General features: G+C 46.7%; 1 protein-coding gene across 7 annotated transcripts in view; it reads right to left on the bottom strand.

Moving 5' to 3' along the window:
• Positions 1–27,735, bottom strand: part of TLN2 (talin 2) — a 481,890-nt gene that overhangs the window by 383,131 nt on the left and 71,024 nt on the right. For 6 of the 7 annotated variants that reach the window (XM_070469184.1, XM_070469188.1, XM_070469186.1 and 3 more), the window contains exon 2: positions 6,507–6,592. The gene's annotated coding sequence lies outside the window, so the exon portion shown is untranslated. Of the gene's footprint in view, positions 1–6,506; positions 6,593–17,833; positions 17,855–27,735 lie in introns of those variants that run through there. The other variant, XM_070469183.1, reaches the window with a different exon arrangement.

Below are 27,735 nucleotides of genomic sequence, written 5' to 3' on the forward strand. Positions count from 1 at the left end.
GGACACGCTGCCAAGTGTAATCCATGGGTGTAGTGATGCGCTCCAGCTACATCACGGGAGCTACTTAAACTGATTGCCTCTGTTCTCAGGAGGGTGTTTGAGGGTATTTCTTATCACTGAAATATTTCCAATGAATGAAACATCTGGGGAAGACAGCTACTGTCCTAACTTTGATGCAGTCTCACTAGAAAGGCCTATGCCAATCCTCGTGGCTGTAGTGAAGATGGTAGTTTTTTTGAGCCAAGCCTATCTGTAGCTTCCACTTCTTTATTTTCCCAAGAGCTGGAGAGTGTGTGTGCCCCCTGCAAGTGCAGTTCCAAGGACAAGAGGTCAAAGTCCATCAAAACAGATCCAGGAAAAAGGAGCTGTCGTTCCTTCTGACAATCTTTGCTGCATCTACTCAAAACTGGGGTCACCAGGTGGGTTTCCCAGGGGATCTATTCAAATAGAGAGAGCATCACCTCTAAAGCAGAGAGCACCTAGATACCAGGGACTTGTACTGGAAATGGTTCTGGCCCAAAAGGGAGTCTGTTCTAAGCACCAGGGTGCAGGAATTGGCCAGACAGGGTGCTGACTGCTTTACAAAAGGAAGAAGCCTGTTTTAGGGTGGGCAGGCCAACAAAGCTCAGCCACGGGGAATTTGATCACCTTTTTATCATCCTGTCATCACCCACTCCAGTTAAACCAAGATCTGCCACAGATGCCTGCCAAATGACAACGCAGGACCATGGCTCTGCCTTGGAGGAAAGTGCCCCTGAAACGTCACACAGTCATTCTGGGTGCCCGGGAGACCCCGGCCATAGACAGCCCAGCACAGCCAGAACAATGTGTCCAAGAGTCTCCCTCTGAGCAGGAGCAGAGGTGGGGAACTGGAGAAGGGGGTGAGCCCACTACTGCCTGGGCAGAAGGGAGCCGCCTAAAGCCTGACCCACATCTTCTCTCTCCCAGGTGCTGCAACACACGCTCCGGAGCATCCATCAGCAGCACCACTGCGTACAAACAGAACGAGAAGGATGCAGAGAAAAGGAGCCTGAGGAGACGAACGGGCAAGTCCAGAGATGAGGCCTCAAAGGCTGAAATATAGAACCAGAAAAGACATCCTGGCAACCCTTGCTACTCAGAGACTTTGTTTGAAGCCCTAGAAACTCCTAGACCTGGCATGGCAATAATTTTTTTTTTCCAAGTCCTCTATATATTAAGCTTTCAAAATGACAAAGTTTCAAGACTAATAACATTCTGTGCTAGTGACAGCTCTTAGGTCACTGGGCACCTAAGAGTATCATTTTTTAAAGGTGAATAACTTCTGACCTCAAGATTCTACAGAAATGCCACAGGGTCTACAAATAAATATTTAAAAAATGCTTACTGCAGTATTACCAAAATGTAGGGAGAGGGGAAGCAGGAAGGAAGCCCAGCCAGCAATGAAAGAATGAAAGCTCATACAACTTACATTTTCATGTAAAAAATAAGACACAACAATTAACAACAACAACAAAATAATAATAATATGTGGTCTTTCAATATGGGGTCAATTTTTTTTAGCATGGAAGGTGTCCATAATAGTTTTTAAAATACATTACACAGATTATTATACCATATTAATTTAAAGAGAAAAAAACATGTTTTCTCATGTTTTTTAAATTATGTCAGGAGTATAAAGGATCCTACTACTATTTTGAAAATACCTTCCCTTCTCACAACAAGCGAAGGGTGTCAACAGTATCCTTTATTGTTCTTAAAGCAGGTAGGAGCTCTGTCTGCAAGAAGGGAACAGTTGTAAAAAAAAACAAACTGCCAAATCCCCAGTCAGTCATTCCTTTAATTAGACATCTTGCTTTTTTAGGCTTTTCTTTTTTTAATAAAGAGAAACATGCCCCTGAGGGTCCCAAATGAGAGAAAGCATTGGGACTGGCAGTTACCATGGACCCACAACTGCTGACAGGGTCATACAACAGATCAGAACATCCCAGTTCGCTGGATAGGGGTACCTCTGGGTAGTCAGCCACAGGCTGCAGGCGAAATCCTTCCGTGCCCCAAACCCCATGTGCCCTGTGGGCAATGCTGGCTCTAGGGTTGGCATGTTTTGAAATGACGGAGTTTAAGAGAATCCTGCATTGAGCCAGAGGCAGGAAGAATTGCAAATCACAAAGTATCTGAATGCTGTTTATTGTTTCATTTGAAGGTCTGTATCTATCCTTCGGCATCCTAAAATTTATTACATTGTGATTTTTTAAGTATATCTGGTACAGAAAGGGAAGATAGTCCCAAATTTTTCAACCCTATAGCATGAAACAGAGGTCCAAGAGGCTGGACAGCTTGACTGGGATTACCGGATGGGAAGAATGTCATTACAGGGGGAGCTATTCTCTTTCTTTCTACCAAGTTTTTACTCTTCTTCTTTAATTACATGTTGTAAATTACCTTTGTAACTTTGTAAAGTAAAATTACATTTTAAAGAAATATAAGCAAAACCTGTTACAGGAAAGCATATATTTACTCTTCCTTTTTTTTTTTTTTTTTTAAGACCCTCATCCAGCCTCTCCCCATTACTGAAAATAACTGAGGAACCCAGAGAGGAGGACTTAAGTCCACAAAAGGCAAGGAAATACTTACTGTTATGTTTACCTGTTAAGGCTTGCAATTACCAGAGATTCATCTGACTATTGCTACCAGCAGCCTGTTTGCTCAGGGGTTCATCAGCAGTGCTTATTAAGTCATTGGTCTTCTGATACACTGGCTTTAGACAGGCCAATGAAACAGAGAAAATACATTGTTGCGTTCATTTCACAAATGTTTATTTAGCCTAAGGCTGAGTGCTGGGCCCTGGGACACAGGATGGGTAAAGCATAATCCCCCTGTCCTCAAGGGCTCGTTTCTACAGACCAAGAAATTGGCTTCAGACATGAGCAAAGAGCTCGACCAGAGGGAAAAGAGCCAGACAGTGGGGGAAAGGGGCACTTCAGCTAGTCTCCTAAGAGCGAATGGCCAGGATGAATACACAGTGCTCCTAGAGCTAAATAGCTAAAACCATTCTCTCGTCTCACCTCCTTCCTTTCACTGTTGAGGAAACAAGTCCAGAAAATACAAGCCACTAGACATTGGTGCCAGGATGAGAAATTAAAGTGCAGGTAAACATTCTAGGGCCTAAGGTTACCCACTACAGAGCAAGGAGGTAAATCCAGCCCCCACTAGCTCCGGATCCTTAACTCTGGATGCAAAAGCCTAAAGAAGTGAAAAGGAGCTGCTTCTAAGATCCAATTTTTTGTTTCATGGGTGGGTGGGCCCACCTTGCCACTCCAGTCAGGAGGTATAGGCATGAACTTGGTAACACAGAATTTGCAACACAAGCCTAATAATACAGTTCCTCCATTGCCTAAAACATGAGAATAGGAGTGCACACCTTGCCTCGAAAACCTAGTTATAGGGATTCAACTTAATTCTGCATTTGGTGAGTGATTCAATGGCTCAGAACGTAAAGCATCTGCCTATAATGCGGGAGACCTGGGTTTGATCCCTGAGTCGGGAATATCCTCTGGAGAAAGAAATGGCAACCCACTCCAGTACTCTTACCTGGAAAATCCCATGGACAGAGGAGCCTGGTAGGCTAGAGTCCACGGGGTCGCAAACAGTTGAACACAACAGAGCAACTTCACCTTCACTTTCACTTTTTAGTTTATACACAAACTCAGCATGTATATGAAGCCAAAATCAAGGAACTTCATTCAAAACTTAAAACCCATAAACTCTAGAATTGTGTACCTGATACAGAATAGACAAAATAACCCTGAGCAGAATGAGGTTATTTGGAAATGGTCAGATACAGGAACCCATACAGTGATCAGAAAATGGTCTTCAGAAACAACGCAATCAGGGCTTCCCTGGTGCTCTGGTGGTTAACAATTGGCCTTGCAATGCAGTGGATGCAGGTTCACGCACTGGTCAGGGAACTAAGATCCCACATGCCTCAGAGGAACTAAGAGTCCATCCAGTCAAAAAAAAAGAAATAAAAATGTTTTTAAAAATGCCTTCAACCTGACTTCTCACCTTCTGCCTCCAGCAGGAGCCATGGAGGACTATGTTGTAGCCCTGAATCTTAGGGCCAAAGGCAGTCACGTAAGCCCCCTAGAGACCCGTCACTGGGGAGGCTGGCAGAAGCTAGCAGGGGTGGGGTGAAAAGTCAGCCTCCCAAGTGCACTTGTCTCTTCCCTGTTCATTTTTGCAAAGCAATGACCAAGATCCTTCTATAACTCAAGAGGCCAAAATGCTACAGAGCAATATTTTAAAGATGACACGCAGTGAAGGGTCATACCCTCTTTGGGTAAAATGAGGGTGAGATGGAAGAAAAATAGCACAAATAATCAGCAGTTCAGTCTTGCCACCAGTAGTAAAGTTCTCTTTCTAGTTGTGATGCAGGTGATGAAAGAAAGAGGAGACAAAACCCTGCCCAAGATCCAGCAGACCAGGCTGGGCCCTCATCTTACTTGCTACGTGATCCCAGGCAGGTGCCTTTACCCCAACCTCAATCTTGTCCTCTATGAAATGGTCACTACCTGCCTCGTGAGTCGTCGGGAGGGTTGAGGCACAAGGTCATGTGCCAAGTGCTTTGCCTTAAACCTCGGATGTTGTAAGTATTCCATAAACAGCCACTAGAACTATTAACTACCCAGGAGGCAAATCAGTCTGGCTCCTTGTAAAAACTACACGACTTTTGAGAGGCCTGACTGCAGCTGTAGCACAGTGCTGAGCCGGCAACAACACACCCGCATCTCGGGAGAACGGCCCCAGGGCCAGTTCACCAGCTGGATTCAAGATGCCCTCTTTGGCAGCAGTGTCCGGAGCCTCCCCGATAGCCCCTTGAACCGTCTCTCTGCCTGCTTTTTCTGTGGTCAGTTCTCTGCTTCCAATATAGTCACTCTTCTCAACAACCCACTTAAGTGCGTTAGCCTAACTAAGGCAGCCTGCTCTTAAAAACAAGAAACAGCCTCAGAATTTTCAGAAATGCTGACTTCAAAACAGGCACACTCATCCTATAAGGCAAAGACCTCATAGGATTCCACCTCAATAATCTGAGAAGCTCAGAACTTAAAGGGAGGATTTCACTCACAACACCATCACACACAATAACGAGGTAGGAGCTCAGACACTGGTGAGGGTAACTTAACAGGCTCCCACACTCCCTGGTCGGGTTCATATCTCAAACCACTCAGCCTCACACTGTTAAAGAGGTGAACCCACCAGAAAAACTCCCACCGGGTCTCTGGGGGTTTTGCAGGCACACACCCCCCAGGCAGTTCACCGAGAGTCACACTCAAGGACAGGTCTCGTGAGCATCAGGATGCTTAGACCTTTCTTCTCCAAGTGTGAGATAAAAATCAGCAGCTTCAGCATCACCTGGACCTTGTGAGAAGCACAGGCTCATAAGCCCCAGCCAGACCTACCCCATCAGGGTCCCCCTTTTAACTAGATGCCCAGGTGACAGTGCTTGAGAGTATTTAGAACAAAGTATAGCCAGAAAGGACTGTGATTGTTGACTTAAGTTTTCACTCAGTTTTTCCTTTCTTTGTGGAAGAAAGCCAACTTTAGCCACTGGCACATAGTAGATGATCAATATTTGTTGAATGGATGAACAGATGAATGGGTGGCCTACCAAGTGACTCAAGAAACTTATCCTGTATTAAGTGCAAACAAAGATGCAAGCATGGGCCTGAGAGAGACAGAGCGAGAAAGAACATTCGGGGACAGGGAGAAGGCGTCTTTAAATGAGGTTGTCAGTGGAGGCCTCTCTAACAGGAGTTCACATCAAGGGCGGCATGAAGCTACGGTGTGATGGATGAGCAGGAGCATGCTGGGAAGAGGATGTCAGCCCTACAGGTCAACACCTACACTTGCCACCATAAAGGGTCTCTGGCTGTAGGCCAGTAAGAATAGATAAGGCTCATAAGTTTCTTGGTCCAATAGTTAAGAATCCACCTTGCAAGGCAGGGGACATGCGTTCGATCCCTGGTTGGGGTACTTAGATCCCACGTGTCGTGGAATAACTAAGCCTGCACGCCACACCTCCTAAATCCATGTGCTCAAGTCCTTGAGCCACAACTAGAAAGTCCATGCGGCACAATGAAAGATCCCCATGACTCAGTGAAGATCCTGTGTGCCACAACTAAGATCTGACATAGATAAATAAATAATTTTTTTTAATTTTTAAAAGAACCCTAGAACTAAGAAACTAAAGGGAAAAGAAAAAAATTATTTTAAAAAGACCCATGAGTTGGGCTCTGATGGGAGAAAAGAGCAGCTCTCAGGAGGCACATTCAGCAGGTCCCCAACTGTAAGACAGCTGGGGTCAGGAAGGCTGTGTCTGGAGTCACAGTTGCCATCTCCATGGCTCCTGGAGGTGGGTGTGCCAGAGCAGGGCTGAAAAGGGAAGCGGTCCATCAGCTAGACTCTGTTTCCTGGCCACAACCCCTCCAGCCCTCAGATTCCCAGGTAGAGACATGGAGATTACTCACTGTTTTCTCCCAGTCGATCCAGGAACTTGCAGCCGAGCATCCAAGAGTCCAGGAGCCCAGTCCAGATGTTACCCTGCAACAGCACGCTGGCCAAAAAGAGACAAACGACACGAGTCAGTGCAAGCAGCCACGTTAGTGAGCAAGCAACCCTGTCTCAGCATGGAATGACCCTGACGGGGTTCAGATGATAAAGAGCAGAAAAGGAAAGTGCCCGCTCAGAGCCAGTGGTCTCAGAGCACTGTGCAGTGATACAAATGGCAAACTCCTCCGCCCTCAATATCGGGAGAGGCACTGTCCCACGAGCAGCAGCTCCAGAGCAGTCTCTCTGCAAATCCCCCAATGTGGAGTCTCGGCATAGGGCTGCAAAGTGCCCTTGGAGAGAATCAGGCCCAACCCCTCTCTTTCAGACAAGAAAAGCCAAGGCTTAGAAAAGACAACAGGCCTTGTCTAAAATCAGCAGAGTATAAAGGCTAAGCCAGGAAGGGAATCGAGGAAGCAAGTCTATAAAAAAGCTTAAGTTTACCTGTAAATTACCTTCCTTCAAGAAACCTGGGTTCTAAATAAATGTTATTCTTATCTGTTCTGGCTCTTAACAGGCAGACAAAGCAGCCTGCAGTTCCAGATCTTAATTGTTTCCCGAGTTCTCCCTCCTTTATCCCCAAAGACTTTGAAGAGCCAAACTGAAACTCCTGGTTTTCTTCAAAAACAAAAGAAAACAAGGGAGAGAAAGAAAAACCCCGGGATTGTTCATATTTGAGTACAAGACGAAAAATCTAAAAACTTTGGAGAAAAACTTGAAGACCTAAAAATCCCGAATTTATAAGATATAAACAGCACAGAACAAAAACAAAAGCTTCTCTTCCATACATCAGGTTTATAGACCCAAGAGACTAGAATGTTCCAGGGACATGCCTGGAGACCATAAGAAGTGGTACACTTCAAAGATGAGGGGGCTGTCTTGTTAAAATGAAATGGATGATCAAAATGCCAAGTCTTTAAAAAATGACACTTCTGATGTTTTTTTTTTTTAATGAATTGTCATCTAATTATATATTTAAGACATAATCATGTAAATAGGTACCTCTTCCCCTGGGGTTCTAGTTCCAGCTGACCTTGACAAATCAATGTGACCTTGGGCATATCACACTTAACCATGCACGTCTTCCATCAACTCATCCATGAAAGAGCAGGGATAAGACTCAACTCTTCAGCTGGAGAATTCTGAAAATCCCCTACACTGCTGAAACAAACTGAAAGTACCTCCCATTAAGTCAGCTTATACAAAGCATAGTTACTCGCCTACTTTGAAAAAATGAATGTCAGTCATTTAAATTTAAATTGCCATCTCTTAGGGACTAACTACAAAGTTGGTGTAACAATAGTCATGTTCTGTTTCCAGGGAGTTTACTTCGACAGTGACAAATCTGCCCCCACCTGCACTAAATGGGGTATCTGGGTCTGTTTCCCCAAAGGTCCGTTATTATTTATAAGGATGAAAGTTAGGGTTTCTTTCACATGAAGTGGAATTTAGGTAGTGAGGTCATTTGTTTTGAAACTACAGCAACCATTCCAGTTTTTTTCCCCCATTTTAGCATTTTAGTTGCTCTGGGTCAAGAGTAAAAGATGAATATTTCAGAGAAACTGCAAAGCCTGGTAGGCCACCCACAGAATGGTCAAAGATTCTGCCCTGGACAGTCCAGGGCACAACTAACTACAGGGGTTCCCTTTCCCAAGTTAGGCAAGTTCACTGGTAAAAAGTCGGCACAGACTTGCACACAAGCAGACTCATACATATTACAAAGAATGTTCAAGAGTCCCAGGATTCATTAAAAAAAGAAAGAAAGAAACAGAACCTACCATACTGACCACATGGTTCTTGATCCTTACAGGGCAGGAGGGTCCATAAGCTCTTCTGGAAATGTGATGAACCCTCTCCCCCGGAAGGACATGATAGATTCAGTTTCAAATTTCCCCAGAAATTTCTCTGTACCTCTGGTTAAGGACCCTGGCTTAATAGCATAAGGAGCCCCTTTCCATCCTTCTCTCTGAACTCTGTACAAGCCCGTGGTGAAGAGGGCCATGAGTGACAACCCCAGTGACAAAGTGATTCACAAGAGCAGGGACCGGTGAGAACGCTGGCTTCGTGCAGCTCTTAGGACGGAGGGTGTGACTGTGCAGCCAGCAATGCAACAACTGTTCCTGAGGCCCTGGCTGTGCCTGGGAGCCTTTGCCAAACAGTTTCAACACGGACCTTCCCAAATCTGGGTTTGCACTTGGTACTCAGTTCTTCAAAACAACAGCAACGAGTAGCACGGAAACATATAATACCATATGTAAAATAGCCAGTGGAACTTGCTCTATGACTCAGAGAAGTCAAACTGGGGCTCTGCGACAACCTAGAAGGGTGGCGGGGTGGGAGGTGGGAGGCAGGTTCAAGAGGGAGGGGACATGTGTATACCGATGGCTGATTCATGTTGATGTATGGCGGAAACCGACACAATATTGTAAAGCAATTATCTTTCAACTAAATATAAATAAATTTAAATGGCTGCAACAACAACAACAACAACCAACAAACATCTGCATTACTTAGGAATGCATACAAAGGCACCAAGGATCAGTTAAAATGAAAAACTGAGATGCTTATCATAACTCTGGGGTGATAGAGGGTGATTTTTTTTTTTTGAGATATTCGTAATGTTGATTTCTTAGCCGGGCTGTCGGCTTCCCAGATGTTCAGATTACTCCTATAGGTTGCATATATTATTCTCCATGTATGTCACAGAGTAAAGCAATCTTTCTTACAGGGAGATTCAGACCAGGGACAAGGCTCTCCAGGACTTGTCATCTCAGCCCCAGCTCAAGACACAGCAGTAAAACCGCACTGAGCCTAGCACTGGTCTGAGGGTGGGGCCCACCAGGGAACAGTGACCAGCTCTGGCCCCTGGGACACCATCTATAAATAAATCTTATTTTTTTTAAACAAGTCCACACCCTGGGACAGTCCGGTATTCTGAGCTAAGGCCACGCTGACCTCTGATGCTGCCCATCTCTCTGGGAAATGCTGGTGTTGAGTTTCTGTGAACTCACTGGTCTTCCTCTTCCATGCTTGGCAGGCCTATATCCTGGGGCACATTCTGTTACCGTGAACAATCTCAGCAAGTCTTCCTGAACCGCTGAGAAAAGAACAAAGCCCAGACTCATGTGTGGAGCTTGCAGGACTGTTCAGCTATCTCCTTCCTCAGCTGGATACAGAGGCAGGAGGGGCCTTACATGTTCTCCTTCAGCTGCCTCATTACTTTACCCTCCTGGTGAGAATTCTGCTCATTCAATGAGCGGTCAAGACATCTACTGGCCAGAAAAGAGGTAGACAGTGTAAGGAGTTGTGACCGATATGTTTAGATTCCTATCCCTTTTGTCAGAGAAGAAAATGGCAACCCATTCCAATATTCTTACCTGGAGAAATTTCATGGACAGAGGAGCCTGGCAAACTATAGTCCATGGGAATCACAGAGTTGGACATGACTGAGCAACTAATACTTACTTATCCCTTTGGTACACTTACCAATACTATCTTGACCAAATAAGGAAAGTATGCTCCTCACTCTAATAATGTGAGCAAGAGCATGCCATTCCAAAAAGACAGATGAGGGGCTTCCCAGGTGGCACTAGTGGTCAAGAACCCACAAGCCAATGCAGGAGACATAAAAGACGTGGGTTCGATCCCTGGCCAGGAAGATCCCCTGGAGAAGGACATGGCAACCCACTCCAGTATCCTTGCCTGGAGAATCCCATGGACAGAGGAGCCTGGTGGGCTATGGTTTATAGGGCCGTAAAGAGTCAGACACAACTGAGGCAACTTAGCATGTGCACACGCACTAGAAGACAAAGCTCTGATGTTTTAGTTACAACAGCCAAATATTGACACCATGACATCAAATAACATTTTAACCCGGTTTGGAAATAACCTACACTCATACCCTGTGGCTTTTTCATACTGTTCATGGGGTTCTCAAGGCAAGAATACTGAAGTGGTAAATGCAGCCATGAAATTAAAAGATGCTTGTTCCTTAGAAGAAAAGCTATGACAAACCTAGACAGTATATTAAAAAGCAGAGATCACTTTGCTGACAAAGGTCCATATAGTCAAAGCTATGGTTTTTCCAGTAGTCATGTACAGATGTAAAATTTGGACCATAAGAAAGACTAAGTCCTAAAGAATGCTTTTGAACTGTGATGTTGGAGAAGACTCTTGAGAGTCCCTTGGACAGCCAGGAGATCAAACCAGTCAACCCTAAAGGTGCCAGGAGATAAAACCAGTCAATCCTAAAGGAAATCAAACCTGAATATTCATTGGAAGGATGAAGGCTGAAGCTCCAATATTCTGGCCACCTGATGTGAAGAGCTGACTCATTGGAAAAGGCCTTGATGCTGGGAAAGATTGAGGACAGGAGGAGAAGAGGATGACAGAGGATGAGATGATTGGATGGCATCATCAACTCAATGAAAGTGAGCTTGAGTAAACTTCAGGAGACAGTGAAGAACAGAGAAGCCTGGCATGCTGCAGTCCATGGGGTTACAAAGAGTCGGACACAACTTAGCAACTAAACAACAACATACCCTGTGGAAGGATAGACACACAGTAGACCGTGCTCCATTAAGGAAATACTGCAGTTCCTCATCTCTCACTATGTCTCTTCTACTCTTCTCCTAGCTCAAGTCTGCAGTTCAAAAAAGCAAGGGACGTCCCTGATGGTTCAGCGGCGAAGACTCCATGCTCCCAGTGCAGGGGGCCAAGGTTTGATCCCTGGTCAGGGAACTGATCCAATATGTCACAGCTAAGACTTTTACACATTAAGTGCAGTCAAAAAAATATTTTTTAAAAACTAAAAAAAAAAAAAATTATTTTAAAAATAAATAAATAAGCAACGCAAAAGCCAAAATACAAAACCCACTCTCTAATATGTCACCTTCAAAAGTGGAACATCCCTCTGGATTCTGCCCTTTCTCCTAAGTTCAAGACTGGCATAGCTTGCTGTGCGCCTGTGTGTGTGTATGTGTGTGTGTGTGTGTGCGCGCGTGCGTATAAGCACTCGACGACATATATGCATGCAAGCCCAACATTCTTGATGGACTCAAAACAATAGCTTACAGGGAAACTCTTGCTCAGAGCTCAGGAAAATTAAAGGCCAGCCAATTCCAGAAAAACAAAGGGTTTTAGCAACTAACACGAGAACAAAAATGATCTCATGCTCCTTTCTCACTGCGCCTGCGCCTAAGTGGGATCCTTCTCAAACTTGAAGTGCTCACTCAGAAGCAGTCACTGTTTCCACCCTAGGGAAACCCATGGGGAGGACGGCCAAGCCAGGAAGCAGATTCCAGAGGTAGCTTTTTGATGTTTAACCCAGAAAACGCACAGACGGGGGCTCCTCAGCCAAGGAGGGGCTGGAATGCTCGGTAAGGCGGGAGACCTCATCCTCAGGGCATTAGTCACTACGTCCAATAGCCAGTTCCTTTACATCAAGGACCTGGCCCAGGAATGAAGGTGGACCCTCCAATAACAGGCCTGCCTCTCTGGGGCCCTAGACCGTGCTTAAACTTCCTTCCTTTCCCTCTTTTTTAATTTATTTTTGGCTGCACTGGGTCTTGTTGCTGCACATGGGCTCCTCTCTAGTTGCGGTGCTCAGGCTTCTCACTGAGACGGCTTCTCTTGTGGCAGAGCATGTGCTCTAGGCACACGGGCTTCAGGAGTTGCAGCACATGGGCTCAGCCACCCCGAGGCATGGGGGATCTTTCAGGACCAGGGTTGGAACCCACGCTCTCTGAACCGGCAGGCAGACTATTAACCACTGGACCACCAGGAAAGTCCTGTGCTTATACTTTCAATCCTTGAGATTCTCTTACATCTCAGCGAACACAGACAGGAAAAGACCATACTCAGGGGGCTCCTGGTGCCTTCCCCCCATTATCACATGGAGTATGCTCCAGACTTCCTACACAGTGCAGACCCCACCCCCTGCCACTCCACTCCACAAACACACCAGAATAGCTGTATTTCCGGTTCCCTTGGAGAGAGGAACCATCAAGACGTAAATGCCCTGAAATCAATTTTTAATTCATCCCAAAAGCCCCTACATGCATTTTTAAAACAGCAAAAATAATTCTAAGGCATTATTAATTTATTCTGTAAGCAAATACTTAACACATATGGATTAAGGATCCCTTGAATGACTTCCACAACACAATAAAATAGCCTGTGTTCTGCCTCAAAGTGGTGCTGGGGTAGGGGTTGGGGGAGTAAAAAAATAACCCAAAAAACACCCCAAAATATTGGCCATACTTAGAAGCTATTCTGTTTGGAAGAAACTCAAAATAAGTCACATGTGAAGGTATGAATTATTTTTGAAATCAGCCACAACCTGCATCACCCCCCACAGCTGGATGATCTTCAGTGCACAACCCCCAACCACCGTCCCATGAACAGCTTGCCTGCAATTCCCTTTCTAGGGACCCCACCACTGTGCTTTTGATAGGGTTCCAAATCATCTCCTCTCTGGTGTGTCTCACCTGGAGGTCCCTGAGGGCACCCTAAGTACCCAGCACAGGGCACCCAGGAGATCAATAATAAGGAACAGGAGAGAAGAGGCAGAGAGGTGATATTTTACAGAGGCCGCTGCAGGTAACTGAGATGAGCGATAATAAAATTTGGGGAGAAGGATGGGTATAACTACCTTTCCCTGCCCCCAGACCAGCATAGCTCAGCCAATGCTCAATCAAGTTTGAAAACCCAGGGCTGTAATAAAGATACAAGGAAACAGTCTTCCCAGAGGCCCAGCCCACATGAGCAGCCAGCCTCCCCATCCATCAGCCTGACAGCAGCAGAGACAGAAGTAGACTGAAGGCGCTCAGTGGCCTCTGCCTCCTGCCTTCAGAGCTGCGTTTTCGACCTCCTTTCTCCTTTCTCTCCTGCACTTGACATTCACTGATTCCAGCTGCAGTTCAAATCTCCTACCCGGGGAAAAGGCCCTGCACACCCTGACCCCCTCTTGAGTTCCCCTGGCTCAGCCACTGCCCAGAGATGCCCCTCCCCTCCCACCCCCACAGCCGCAACCTAGCCCTGGGAGTGTGTTTGCTGTCTGGGATTCTCCCCACCCCACCACGTCCTGCCTTCCCCTTGCCCCCTTTGAGGTTTGTCCCCAAGCCATTCCTTCCAGGAAAGCCCAACACCCTCATCTGATATCAATCTACCTCCCCTCAAAACCCAGATCAAATGCCTTCATGCCTCCAAAATGACCCCTCTGAGCCTCTCAAGTCTTTGCTTCTCCATATATGCCATGCCAGAGGCCTTTGTCCCCCTGTGAGACAATATCCAGAGGGTTAGTTCCTGCGCACCTTTTCATACTCCTCCCTAGACTGAGTTCCTTGAGGGCAGGAGTGCTATGCAGGCAACAAAGATAAAGGTGGCTCAGTGAAGCCTCTTGACAAAACAGTCCAGACTCGGATACCTACAAAATGAGTATGCCTTGGTGTTAAAGATGCTTATGGGTTTCAGGGTGACAATTCTAGAATCAAACCAAGCACACAAATAGCTTAAACAAGGGTTTATGGGTTTGGGGGGTTTTTTTTGTGTGTTTGGGTACACTCTAGTAACTCAACCACTCAACCACATTAGTCCATAACTTCAGGCTCTATCTCCCCAGGAAATAGACTTCTTCAGTGTTCCTTGGGGACCAAAAAAGGCTGCAACTTCAAAATGCAGAGGCACACTCCTCTGTAGAAAAGACACAGCATCTCGATAAGTAACATTATTAAAAAAGCTGAATTGATAAACTCACTCTCATGGCATAGATCTCTTTTTGAGACAGATCAACCCACACACTTTTTCTTCTGATTCATTGAATGTGTTATGTGGGTCTAGAATCCAGACACTTCCCTAAGTCAGAAAATCCATTTGCTTGTGAAGAGACAGAAATGGCAACGTCGTTATGCTGGTCTCCAATGAGAAGCCGGCTTACATGCTCCAAATAAAGTAAGGAGGCAATATCTGACCCCAGTCAAGAAGCCTCTGGGATCTATTTTCCCCTCAACACAAATGTTTCTCATTTGGTCCAAGCTCTGTTTCAATTACATGCCAAGAAAAGACAAAGAAAAACCCACTACCACCCACTCCTGCTTTCATGTTTTCAGTGTTTCAAAACATTATAAATTATCTTTATTACGTCATATAGTAAAGTGGCCTCACATGAGGCCACGCTGACAAATGGTCGCAGCAGCCATTTTCCTGCCTTGTTCATAGGTGTTCCCCTGTTTGTCTGCCAGGCAGTGGCCTTTCCACTCCAGAAAACAGCCCAGGGACGTGCTGATGCCTGTGATGTTTGTTTCTAAAGGACTGTCGTGAACATCAACAGAATAAAACAACTTCTGTGTAGCATTAAATAATGTTTATTTCAGCAACAAAACTTGAATGAATAGAGTGTCTTAACAGTCTCTCTTTCCTCAGCTAAGTCGATCCCAGCTCTAAGCTGGAAGGTCAGTAGTTTTAACTTCCACCTAGAGCCCACAGGTTGGGCTTCCCAGGTGGCACAGTGGTAAAGAATCTACCAGCCAATGCAGGAGGCATGGGTGATGCAGGTTCAGTCTCTGGGCCGGGAAGATCCCCTGGAGGAGGAAATGGCAACCTGCTCTGTATTCTTGCCTGGTGAATTCCATGGACAGAGGAGCCTGGTGGGCTACAGTCTATGGGGTCGCCAAGAGTCGGACACCACTGAACGACTGAGCTCAACAACAGAGCCCATAGGCCAACCCCCTTGTCACCATTCAGGTAGAGGCATTTCAAAGAAATTGAAATCACCAAGCTATCTCCTCTGGCACAGTCCTTCAATTAAGTAAACTCTTAAGTGTTAAAATCTGAGGGTCCTACAGGTTCACACTCCAGAATGGAAGCCAAAGCTTTCCCATTTAAACCAAAAAGAAAGGGAAGGAAAACGTGAAGCACCTGAATTTTATAAAGACGAGACAACCTTTATTATCAGTGTCTACTCTTCCCAGGGTCCTGCATGGTGATTGGTATGAACTTACACAAGATTCTATACTCAAGGTCTACCTTTTTCATTCCAACCAGAAATTTTAGATGCAGCAGGAACCTTGGAAATTCCTGGGCCCATGGCTTATCAAATTCTGCCAGAATTTCACTAGACAGAAGAGGGTGGGCCACCAGGACTGGGAAGCCATTCATAGCAAGCTTGAGGTGTTGTTCATTTCATTCAAGTTCTATATCCTAGCTTCAATTCTTATGCAGATTTTCCACTTACTCAATACGTACATGTGGCCAGTGCCTCTTGTGGCTTGTTCCACCTCTCCCTTGAGAAGTTCTTTCTGTTCCTTCCTTAATAAACTTGTTTAAAAAATATATATATATATTTATGTACATGCTAAAGTACCTCATCTTCCAAATTCCCTGGGTGAAATTAAGGCTCCAATAACAACCTTAGGAGTATTCCGTGGTTTCATACACCCGGGCTAGGTTCACCACCCTGCAATTCATCGTGCTCCAGGAAGCAGGAATCTTGGCTCCGTTCTTCCTGCAGACGAGGAACCTGAATGTTTGATGACTTCACGAAGAGAGCTGGAGGCAGCCCCAAGTACAGAACTCAGGTCTCCGGCCTCTGAGTAAGGGGCTTTTCACCCATTTGCATCCAACAGTTCATAACCACCCCGAGTCAATCCTTAACTCATAAGGTCCTGGTCCACTTTAAAATCTGTCCCTACCTCTGCTCTATATTCAGGCAGGTTTAAGTTAATCAGGGTTTTCTTCTCAAGGTTCACAAAATAGGAACTTGAATTTTCATGGGTTTCAGATTGCCAAAATCTCCTTGGCCTTTGGAAATATTTTGACTTCTCGCCCACTCACAGTGCACGGTGTCCCCATTGACACACACTGCCTAAAATTAAAAGTACAAGCTGCTTCGTGAAGGACAAGTCAGCATTCAAAATCTAAAAAGAAAACCAAATCAAATCTACAAGGGAAAAGTGTCATGCCAAACACAATGCAATTCAGTTCAGAACCATGCTGACCACTTTCCCATGAATGACCTTGGAGCCAGTGTTAACTGTTAGAGATGGTTCAGATGGTAAAGAATCTGCCTGCAATGGGTGGGACCGAGGTTCGACCTCTGGGTCAGAAGATCCCCTGGAGAAAGGAATGGCTACCCATTCCAGTACACTTGCCTGGAGAATTCCACGGACAGAGAAGCCTGGCAGGTTACATGTCCGCAGAATCGGACATGACCGAGGGACTAACACTTTCCCTTCACATTTCAAAGCAAAAGGGGAAAGGGGTCGTGCCAATATAAAAGTTGTATCTATCAATTTCAAGGTGCATCATATACATCTAAAGCGGTGGTCCTCCATAGGGAGCAACTTTAACCCTTCAAGGGACAGTTGGGGATATCTGGAGACATTTCTGTCTGTCACAATTTAAGTGGGAGAGAGATGCTACTACTCTCTAGTGGGCAGAGGCCAGGGTTGGGGCTAAACATCCTATAATGCACAGGACATCCCCCACAAAAAGAACCGTCCAGCCCCAAATGTGAATGGTACTGAGGTTGAGTACATGTACCTAAAACACAGGAAGAAAACTAGGGTGAAGTCATGAGTCCTGCTTCTTCCCCAGTGGGCTCTTGGTCTGGGCAAAGCACCTGAATTTCTGGGTCTCTGGTTCACTGTCACTCAAAGAGGTCAGCCTGTCAGAGATTTTGCAACCTCAGCACTGAACTCAAACATTACATCTGCAAGCCTTCCAGCATGGCAGCTCTCCAAGCCTTTGTGGCTACTGTTTCTCACCCTAACACCCTTCACCGGGGCACTTCCCACCAGTGCTCTCTCAGGTCCATCACATTTCCCTTGGAAGGAGGAGCAGTGCTGAAAGCGGACCTGTTTCTTAGTATCACCAAGCATCACACACATCCTCAGTGATCACTCAGTTCACAGACATGAAAGCAGAGAGTTCCTGGATACAACCTTCTTCCAACTCTAAAACCATTCTACACAGTCAACAAACCAAGGACAGACATGAAAGCTTCATTTTACATTCTATATTCTGCTTTGAAAAAATGCCTAAGCAAGAAAAAGAAAAAAGTTTTATAATAAAATTAAAAGAAAACAGCATGGCTACGATGGTATTAAATGATGTAAAAGGTTTTTTTGCGTTTTCATAATATTTGGCAGCCATCGATCAGCCTACCACCCCAACTTAAGGAGCAGACTCAGTATGAAGTCACAGTTTTGTGGACAGAGTCAACATGAGACCACGTTCCCATTCTCAAGACCTTCTCTACTGGCTCCAGCTGTAGACACCACTTCCACGAGACCAGCTGAGCTGAGAGACTGAGCCCCTCCAGACACAATCCAATGGTACCTAAAACCACAGAAGACAGGAATTGTTTTACAAGTAGAATTCTCACTTTTAGGAAAACAAATATATCCTGTCTGACAAGGGGGAGAAAATTAACATGCTAAACTGCCTCCATAAGCCCACATTGCTCTCTCTCTCAACGAAGGCAAAAGAGCAAACACATGTCCAGTCACGCTGCTTAGGAATCCCTTTGTCTCCATCGCGCTCAAACCCAATGATTCTCCAGATCCCAAGCTGGGACACAGTACCTGGATTCACGGGAAAAGTAGACGACAACCAGAAGAGAAAAGAGGGAAGTGTAATTTCTAAGACTAAAATGCAATAGCACACACCCTTGCTGCAAGATGAAGGGTTTTCACACACTTCATTTGCCTCAAAAAACAAACAAACCAACACTCCCCGCAAGTTTCCAGTATATCCACTATCCATAAAGCAAATGGGAAGAAGAAATTCAAAAATCATTTAAGAGGAAGGACAAAAACTAGTGAAAACTCTACAGACGGCAACAGAGAGTTAATGTCTTGAGGCAAGGCTTCCTCTCGGCAAGTACAAATCCGAAATCATAATAAAGATGGTGAAGGATTTAGTCATGAGCCCTCCCCTCTGCCATCAGAAGGAATGGCAAAAATGCAGAGTGAGTGCTGGGAGCCAGAACATTTCATTTCTTTCTAACTGAGCAAAGAATTTGCATTTAAAATGAGCATTTCATCAGTGCTTCTAAGAATGCTTGATATTAGGCTGCTAAGAAGAATAAAAGTGGTCCTCCACAACATCAAATTTCTAATTATTTAATTGCAACACAAGTATCTGGGTTCCCTGGTGGACTCAAGAACACTTGTAGCTAATTACATCTTCCCAGTCAGGTGTAACTTCAAATACAGTCAAATACAGACAACTCTTAAAATATAGTCAAATCACATTACTAAACAGTAATGAGGATAAAAAGTACCTTCCTGGTGACTAAACACCCCATGAGTCAAACTTTACTTTCTATATAATTTCACATTTACAAGGAAAGTAGTATCAAAGAGATAAAGATCTGTATGAGAACTAAAAACCATTAGGTAAGCAAAAGACATGTTTTCTTGAGCAGCTAAGTGTGGAACATCTACTGTGAGAAGGATGGGGTGCTGAAGCAGGATCAAGGCAGCAGGACTCAGTGGCAGGAAAACCCAAGAGAGACACCCCACCCCCCCAAGCCAGGAAGGGGAGTGCTTATATACACAGGACCTGTAAATTAATAACCCTGATTCTCAGCATCTACATTCAAAACACAAAACTAAAATTCGATTTTTTTTTTTAAAGGAAGGAGGATGAAAGAGAAGGATCCAGAGGGTAACACCAGAGAGTGACTCATTTCCTCCGCCAACAGAAGTGGGACAGGGGCTCCCCTGGTGGCTCAGACGGTAGAGAATCCACCTGCAATGCAGGAGACCTAGGTTCAATCCCTGGGTCGGGAAGATCCCCTGGAGAAGGGAATGGCAACCCACTCCCAATATTCTTGCCTGGAGAATCCCACGGAGGGAGGAGCCTGGAGGGCTGCAGTCCACGGCGTCACAAAGCGTCAGACACAGTGGAGCGACTAACACTTTCACTTCACTCCCTTCAGAAGCGGGATCAGAAACTGGGGATGGCAGTCAGTGGCTTTGTCCTAAGTAATTTGTGAAATGTAGGAGGGGCTTTGTCTTCTTTACTCTCTGACAACATTGCAGGGTAGAAAGAAATACTAGAAAAATATTAACACAAGTTTTAAAAAAGGGTTGCCAGAACTGTGGGGCTGGAAAAAAGGCAAGAGCACCCTGATCTGCAGGGGAATAAATGCTCCAGTGAGACAGGAGACTCTTTTGATCATAGCCACCAGCTGAACTGAACAACACAAAGGGAATTCTTGGGAATCTGAAGCTGTTTTCCCATCTCCTTCCACATCCTCCTCACGCGGGTGGCTGCTCTGTGGTCAGCATAGCTTTTCACCAGTGCTAGATGACTTCCTAACAAGGGCATTTTAATTAAAGATGAGACATGAGGCAATGCAAGCGAAAAGAGCCCTCAGCCAGGGATGGTGTCCAGCCTGAAGCCTCCATGTGGCTCCTGTTCTGACCAGGGTCTGGCACCAAGCTGGCTTCATGTGTGCTGGTTCTGAACCTGGACAGGCGGCCTGGACCCGCTGGCAAGAGCCACACCCGCAGCTCAGGGCCATTTCCTGTGCTGGCTCTCTCGTTATTTCAGCCTACTGCACTACCCCACCCTTCTCCCCCAAACCCAGTGTCCCCTCCAGCTAAGCAGACTTCCCCAGCATCCCCAAGGGGTGACACCTCTATCATCCGTGCCTGGCCAATCCACAGGCTGGGGATATGGACCATGGTGGTCCAGGAAGATGAGTCACTGGCTCACCACCATGAACCGAGCAGGTAGTGCTGGTTCCTAAAACAGATGGCCCTAACGACTCACGGAGCAACCAGCCAACTCCATGGCGCTTCCCTTAACTGGGCCGCCCACGGGCCTTGCAGACAGAAGCCGAGGGCCAGCTGTGGACAGCTGATGCATGCCACCCCACCCTCTCCTGGGGGTTTCTGTGAAACAACAACAACAAAAAAACCCAGCCCTCCTCCTCCTCCTAACTCCTACAGAGATTGTCCCAGGCCATTATCTCATCAACTTGGATAGGGTCTAGCCAACACTTGGACTTTTTCTGTGCTGACCTGGCCATTCTTGAGCCAGCAGCAATGTCCCTCAGAGCTCTTGAGTGTGTTCTTCCCTCTGCCTGGGGTATTCTGGCCCAGGTGCCTCACCTGGATGGCAAACTTTCATCCTTCAAGTCTTAGCTTAAATGTCATCTCTCAAGAGACTCATCCAAAATACCTACCCCCTACTCCTCGGCTCCCCCCTCACTAGGCTTTGCTCCTCTTGCTCCCAGCTGTCGGCCCAGGACTGGAGCAGAGCTTGGCCCACGGTGGATTCCCAGGCATGATTTACTCCACGAATGAATGCCCTGGGAAAAGTAAATCAAAACCACATCTGAACTCTCGCTCCTCAGAATAAATCCATCCGTGTCAAAATGCACGTACAAGAATATTCACATCAGCTTGTTTATAAGAGCCCAAATCTGGAAACTACCAAAATGTCCATGAACAGAAGAAGGGACCCTATGAATAAAAGGAATAAATTCTAGACAACATCGGGAATGACAGGCCTACAATTCACAGGGCAGTATGGAAGCATCTCACAACCCACATGCTGAACAAAAGCAATGAGAAACAAGGAGAGACACTGGCAGATTCCATTTACAGAAAGTTCAAAGATGGTAAAAGTCAAATCAGAATAGTGATTCCAAGGAGGAGGTAAAGTCGCTGTTGGGGGTACCTGGGATTCTGGCTACACTCTTTCCTGATCTGGACACAGGTTATACAAGTGTGCTCACTATGAGAATTCATGAAGTTGTAAATTTATGATTTGTGTACTTCAATTCTATTTCAACAAAGCTTCAAGACAACATGTGAAATAAACACGGGTTTCTTTTCTCTTTTTAAAAAAATATTTAATGATTTGGCTGCACCGAGTCTTAGTTGCAGCAGAAAGATCTTTGATCTTTGTTGTAGCATGTGAGATCTTTAGTTGGGGGCATGCAAGATTCAGTTTCCTAACCAGGAATCAAACTAAAGCCCCCTGCATTGGGAGCACAGGGCACCAGGGAAGTCTCTGGGATTTTTCTCTTGAAAGAGCCAACTAAAGACACTCTTCTGTCACAAGGCCCAACATCCCATACCCAGGCTTCCTCGGATGGTGTTTTATGGGTGTGCAACACTAGCCTCCCTCTACGTACATCTAGCACTTTGTCCAGCTGCCATGTGACTGCATCTAAGGCTTCCAGGGCTCAAATCCACCAGGACAATGCTATCTGCTACAATATTCTTCTTATTCATAGTCCCAGAAATGCAAGACTGGGTCCTAACATTACTGACTTTAGATGGAAACAGGTGACAAGGATCACTGCCCACCTACATAAGACTGAATGCTTGTGTCCCACTTGTCCCTGCCCCCAAAATTCATATGTTGAAATCCTACCCCCCAGTGTAATGGTATTTGGAAGATGGTTAGGTCATGAAGACGGAGCCCTTGTGAATGGGGTTAGTGCCCTTGTAAGAGACCCTAGAGAGCTCCCCAGCTCCTTCTACCATGCAAGGACTCAGTGAGAAGACAGCCATCAGCTTATGAACAGGGAAGTGAGCTTTCAGATACCAAACCCATCAGCACCTTGGTCGTTGTAGACTTTCCAGTCTCCAGAACAGTGATACAAATTCCTTTTGTTTATAAGTTGCCCTGTCTGTGGTACTGTTAGAGCAGCCCTAATGGCCTAAGATGCATTCCCCTACAATCACAGCACATGGGCAGACACGTGAGGCCACAACTCTGCTCAAAACCCAATAACCTGGGCTTCCCTGGTGGTCCAGTGGTTAAGAATCTGCCTGCCAATGCAGGAGACACAGGCTCCATCCCTAGCCACGAGCATTCCACATGACACAGGGCAACCAAGCCCTCACACCACAACTACTGAGCCCAGGCACCTAGGGCTTGAGCTCCACAACTAGACAAAGCCTGTGAGCAGCAATGAAGACCCAACGCAGCCAAAATTCATCAGTTAACTTTTAAAAAACCAATGACCTGAGGCCGTGGGTCACACAAAGAAAACAAGAAGCGTGGGTTACCTGCTACCTTTCTAGTAATTTCCTCTTTTTAAAGTTGTTCGTGAAAACTGATCATTCAAGGGAAACTCCTCTTAGGCAGGAAAAAAAAAAAACAATGAGCGACAAAGCAGTGGCCTCTTGGCTCGGTGCAAAGCTTAGGAGCAGAGACAGCTAAATGGCCCCAGGCCAACTATGATCTGGAGGACACACAGCCAGCGGAAAATCAGAGGGAGGAGAAGAGAGAACTGCGCCTGCACAGGCCAACTACTGAGACACAGTCAGTGACAGGTCTGTGCGTTCAAGGGCCCAAACCACAAATACTAGTCAGATCATGATCCTACTGCCAACCTGCAAAACAGAGGTCCACACTCAACTTGTGCACTTTCACTCACACACACTCCACACACTTGCACACACACTCTCACTTCCAACTCGAATAAACTTTCCTCTTTTGAAAATTAACCTCACCAGATATTCTGGCTTGAGGAATAGTGCAAAGGTATACCGTTACTCATGCGAAGAGTTGACTCACTGGAAAAGACCCTGATGCTGAGAGGGATTGGGGGCAGGAGGAGAAGGGGATGACAGAGGATGAGATGGCTGGATGGCATCACCAACTCGATAGGCATGAGTTTGAGTAAACTCTGGGAGTTGGTGATGGACAGGGAGGCCTGGCGTGCTGCGATTCATGGGGTCGCAAAGAGTCGGACACGACTGAGCGACTGAACTGAACTGAACTGATACAGTTACTGGGGTTTCCCTGGTGGCTCTGACAGTAAAGAATCTGCCTGCAATGTGGAAGACAAGGGTTTGATCCCCGAGTTGGGAAGATCCCCTGGAGAAGGGAATAGCTACCCACTCCAGTATTCTTGCCTGGGAAATTCCACGGACAGAGGAGTCTGGCAGGCTACAGTCCCTGAATTCGCAAAGAGTCAGACACAACTGAGCAACTAACATTTTTTCTTTCACACACTGATTTATAAAATATGTCCCCTTCCTGAAAGAAGTACATTCCTGTTTTGTCATCCTATCTATCTATGCTTCTGCCCTGGAAAGATAGAAAGAGCAGATCAATTGATCTCTGTTTCAATTTCTTTTTTTGTAGACCAGACCCACTGGTTTCCGAAGGTAGCCTGTGCCATGTGAATGAGCAGACTCCTGGGATGGGGGGTCACACTACCACGGCCCCCACTCAGGTCCACATGGGGAAGTGAAATGGGAGAGAAGGGCAGTAAGAAACAGCCTGGCTGAACTCGTCGGGGAAACGACAGGACCCCTCAACCCAGCACAAAACTCACATTTCTTAACTCTGTGGAACCCCTCCCCGACCTCGAGGTCTGGGAGCCACGCCAGGAACGAGACAGACGACCAGGGCCAGCCAGCCCCGGCTCTTTATTGACAGTGAATCCGTGCGCCACTTCTCATCAGGCCTAGCTCAGAAGGAGAAATGCGAATCACACAAGGACCCAGGGCCCCAAGGCGACAGCGACTGCAAACTTGCCAGTTCTAATTCCCATCTCAAGGAATGCGTGGCGGGGTGGGGGGTAAACCCTGCCTCAGCTCGGGCATGGAGAGACAGGGGAAGGAGGCACAGGAGCAAGCTCTGTCCCCCATCGCTGGCCCCACGGGAGCGTTCGCCCATCGGCGATGCCAGCAGAACCACAGCAGAGCTGGTCCGGGAGCTGCCGCGAATAAAGATCCCATTGTTGCCGCCTGTGAGGTTTTCAAAGCCCACGACACAGAAGCCAAGGCCTGACAACTGTCGGGGAGGAGGAGCAGGTCGGACATGAATCGTCACCACCATCTGAGGAAACCTTTTACCTGTTTTTCTGGCCAACCTGCCTCCCCACGGCTGCTCTTTACATCAGGACAGGGAGCATGAGACATGACAGGCCACAGGAAAGGACAGAACAGGGACTCTGCCCTGGGCGTGCAAAGCGGAAGGTGACAAATGAGAGAAACTATCTAAAGCCGAGCAGAGAAGGGGACCAAATGTGACTTGGCCACCCTCCCTGCAGCCCACCCAGGGTTCCTGCACCTGGCAACTGGCCCTCACTAAGGCACAGCAAGCATGTGCCTTCGCAAGTTCCCACACACCTTCCTTTTGTCCAGTCCCTCAGCTTGTCAAGGCCTTGTCAGCCAAAGACGGCAAAGGCGCCAACACAAACCAGCCAGCTTCCTGCCTCTCCAGATCCCACATCCCTCAGTCCCAGCGGGATCTGGGCAAGACCACTCTCCCAAGGAGGCAAGTCATTTGAAAAGCCTCTTCTGCCAGTAAGGCTGGACCACCAAGTAAGATGGGGCCCAGCTCCCCTGCAGTCATCCACTCCTGCCTGAAATAATTCACAGCTCAAATATTCAGAGTTGCTCAGTTGTGTCTGATTCTTTGCAACCCCATGGACTGTAGCCTATCAGGCTCCTCCGTCCATGGAATTCTACAGACAAGAATACTGGAGTGGGTTGCCGTTCCCTTTTCCAGGGGATCTTCCCGACCCAGGAATTGAACCCACATTGTAGGTGATTCTTTGCCATCTGAGCCATCAAGGAAGCCCAAATGTCCCCTGGAAACCCAAGGAGATCCCCCTTGGGTAAAGGAGATCCCCCTTTATGAAGAGCAGACGGCACAGGGGCAAGCTACAAGGCATGTCAAACACTCACAAGTTTTAAGACTTAGTTCATAAGCATGATGTCCTACTATCAAACCCTCTCCTCCCCAGACCCCCAACCCACAGCCTAATCCTAGGAATTCAAAGAGCCCTGCACACCCTCTTTCCTGCCAAAAGGCAGCAAGAGGGGACAGAGCAAGGGAGAACCTCAGCGGTGAGATACATTCCAGACAATACCCTGGGGCAATGCCAAGCCCCAAAAAGAGAAATGGCCATGTGTGTCTGTACTTCTAGTCTCCCGGAGAGATCAGAGCCTCTGAAAGCGCACTGACTATGTGATAAGCCCTCCTGCCCACCCCAACCACTAAGAATCTAAAATTAGCCAGAAAAAGCAAGCACTCAGCCCCGCTTCTCCTACACCACACCTGATAAGTGTCACTACCTCCTCTGGCAATGACTTGTCTCGGGGAGTGCTATAAATACCACCGAGGCCTACCCGATGTGAATTATGAATACCAGGAATAGTTTCAGGGTTTCCAGGCACTGGCTATGTGACAGAGGTGTCAAGTTCAAAGTCGCCTGTGCAAGACGCAGATGCAGAGAACATACAAATCCCTTCCACCCCACCCTGTCTCCTAAACCTTGGGGAGGATTCCTCCAGCACAGCCACCTCCTGCATGGCTGAAACCGCTGCCAGCACCACCACCCTAGAAATCCAGGGAGATGCTCTTCGCTTCTTATCAAATTGCTAGGAAGTTTGAGATGCAGAGCTTTAAGTGGTTTGAAGTTATAGATAAAGACAAGTAGGATTTCAGCTTTCTTAGGTACTTATATCTCAGCGCTTTAAGGGGATGCATGTGTGTATGCAGTCTCTCAGTCGTGTCTGACTCTGCAACTCTATGGACTGTAGCTCGCCAGGCTCCTCTGTCCATGAGATTCTCCAGGCAAGAATACTGGAGTGGGTTGCCATTTCCTACTCCAGGGGATCTTCCCGACCCAGGGGTTGAACCCACATTCCCTGCATTGCAGGAGGATTCTTTACCACTGAGCCACCAGAGAAGTCCTTTAAAGGGATGAGGCCCTTGCAAACAGAGACTGAAGGGGAAGCAAGTATTGACTGGATGACCTCAAGTGATTTCTGTCTCCCTTGCACCTTGCATCCAGAGAATGTTAAATCAATGTCTGTGGAATGATCTTCAATTTGGGGGCTTTCAAGGGTTCAAAACTGCAGAATCCTAACCCCCAGGGTCTTGGCTGGTGGCACTGGCACAGATAAGGGAACTTCCTGAAGAGCAGAAAGTCAGCTAGGACACTGGATTGGGTGAGCGATAACCGCCCTCGGCACAGGTAGTAGGTGGGGGTGGGGAATGACTTGGGAAGGCAGAAGCCCGGGGATGCAGATACACATAGACGTAAGAAACAGGACTGACGGAGGACAAGAAGGTGGGTCCAGGCATTATGGTGTTCCAGAGGTGAAAGGGAGAGAGGGTGTTAAGAGAAAAGGATGATAAACAGCAAGATGTGAAGGGAGGCCAAGGAGCCAGCTATGAGAGTCGGCCCCCAAAGGACTGGGGGTGGGGAGGGTCTCCCAGAGCAGTGTTCTGCTCAGTGGTAGCTGCGGAAGTTGAGGAGCAAGGGCAAGAGATGTAGGCTGCGACTCTTTCCTAAAGTTTGCCAACTGATATCTAACTTGACACTATACTAGTGGTGAAAAGAAAAATAATCACTCCCCATCAACTTACAGCCCTAGGCTTTTAACACCCTTTCTCCCCATGTGACTTCCCACCTTTGCGTCTTTGTTCCTTCCATCTCTCCCAACCAGAACAGTCTGCTTTCCAATGTCGTGCAGAATCTCCAAGCTCAGTTCAGGCTGCACCTCCAGGAACCCTTCTAAGCTTCCCAGGTCCCCATCACTTCCTGTCCCTGCTGGGTACCACTCTCCTGACCTACAAATGGCAGCTACTGTGTGTCCTTTCCCATCACAAACTCCTGTAGACAGCGCCATGGTCTGTTTCCATGTTTCTCTCAGTAGATACCATAATCCTTTGTCCATGAGAGATACTCAAAAAACAGCAATTAGTAAGACTGTTTCTTTAAAACCAGTTGTTTTTCTCCCTCCTTTGCCCAGATTCTTTGCGCTTAGTAACAGTCATAACTGCCCACACACCATCCCTGTGTCAAATATTTCCCCAGCGTGTTTGATTCTGTCAGCCCCTTGGGAAGAACAGAACATGGCAATGAATCTAAGGGACTGGAGTTGGGGGTGGAGGGAGAGAAGACAAGATACTAGAGTTTCTTTCTTCTCTTCCCCAAACACCGCCCCCCCCCCCAACCCCACTCCATCCCACATGGTCAGAGGAAGCCAGGGCCTCGGGAAGAATGCTCTGGAAGCATCACTTCAAACCTTTATCCCAAGGAATTCAGGACTTATTAAGCTACCGTAGGTCATTTTTTTTCTCTGAAGGGCTGAAATAATGGAAGTCAGACTTCTAGAATCTGAGCTAAATACCCGGAGCTGGGATTTCCCA

The sequence above is a fragment of the Odocoileus virginianus genome, chromosome 6 (genome assembly GCF_023699985.2).
Source record: "Odocoileus virginianus isolate 20LAN1187 ecotype Illinois chromosome 6, Ovbor_1.2, whole genome shotgun sequence".
NCBI classification, from domain to species: domain Eukaryota; kingdom Metazoa; phylum Chordata; class Mammalia; order Artiodactyla; family Cervidae; genus Odocoileus; species Odocoileus virginianus.